We start from the raw sequence: 384 nt of genomic DNA on the forward strand, positions 1-384 counted from the left end.
TATAGATCAAGCTCAGCCCAAGCATACACCAAGTGGGCCCCAGAAGTGGATTTATGCATCAATTACTTACTCATGTAAACCCTAGTAGCTAGTCTAGTATAAATAGGATAAGTTACTATTGTATTAGACATCTTTTGACAGTTTAATCTTTGACTGTTTAGTCTTTGATAATTCGGTCTCTTGATCATTCTGGGGGATGGCCATTCGGCCATGCCTGAACCTTTTACTTATGTATTTTCAACAGTGGAGTTTCTGCACACCATAGATTAAGGGTGTAGAGCTCTACTGTACCTCAAGTATTAATGCAATTCTATTTTCTTTTATTCAAATCTCTCTTATTCTTATTCCAAGATATTCATTCGTACCCAAGAACATGATGAATGT

Source organism: Arachis duranensis, chromosome 4 (assembly GCF_000817695.3).
Source record: "Arachis duranensis cultivar V14167 chromosome 4, aradu.V14167.gnm2.J7QH, whole genome shotgun sequence".
In the NCBI taxonomy this organism is placed as follows: Eukaryota; Viridiplantae; Streptophyta; class Magnoliopsida; order Fabales; family Fabaceae; genus Arachis; species Arachis duranensis.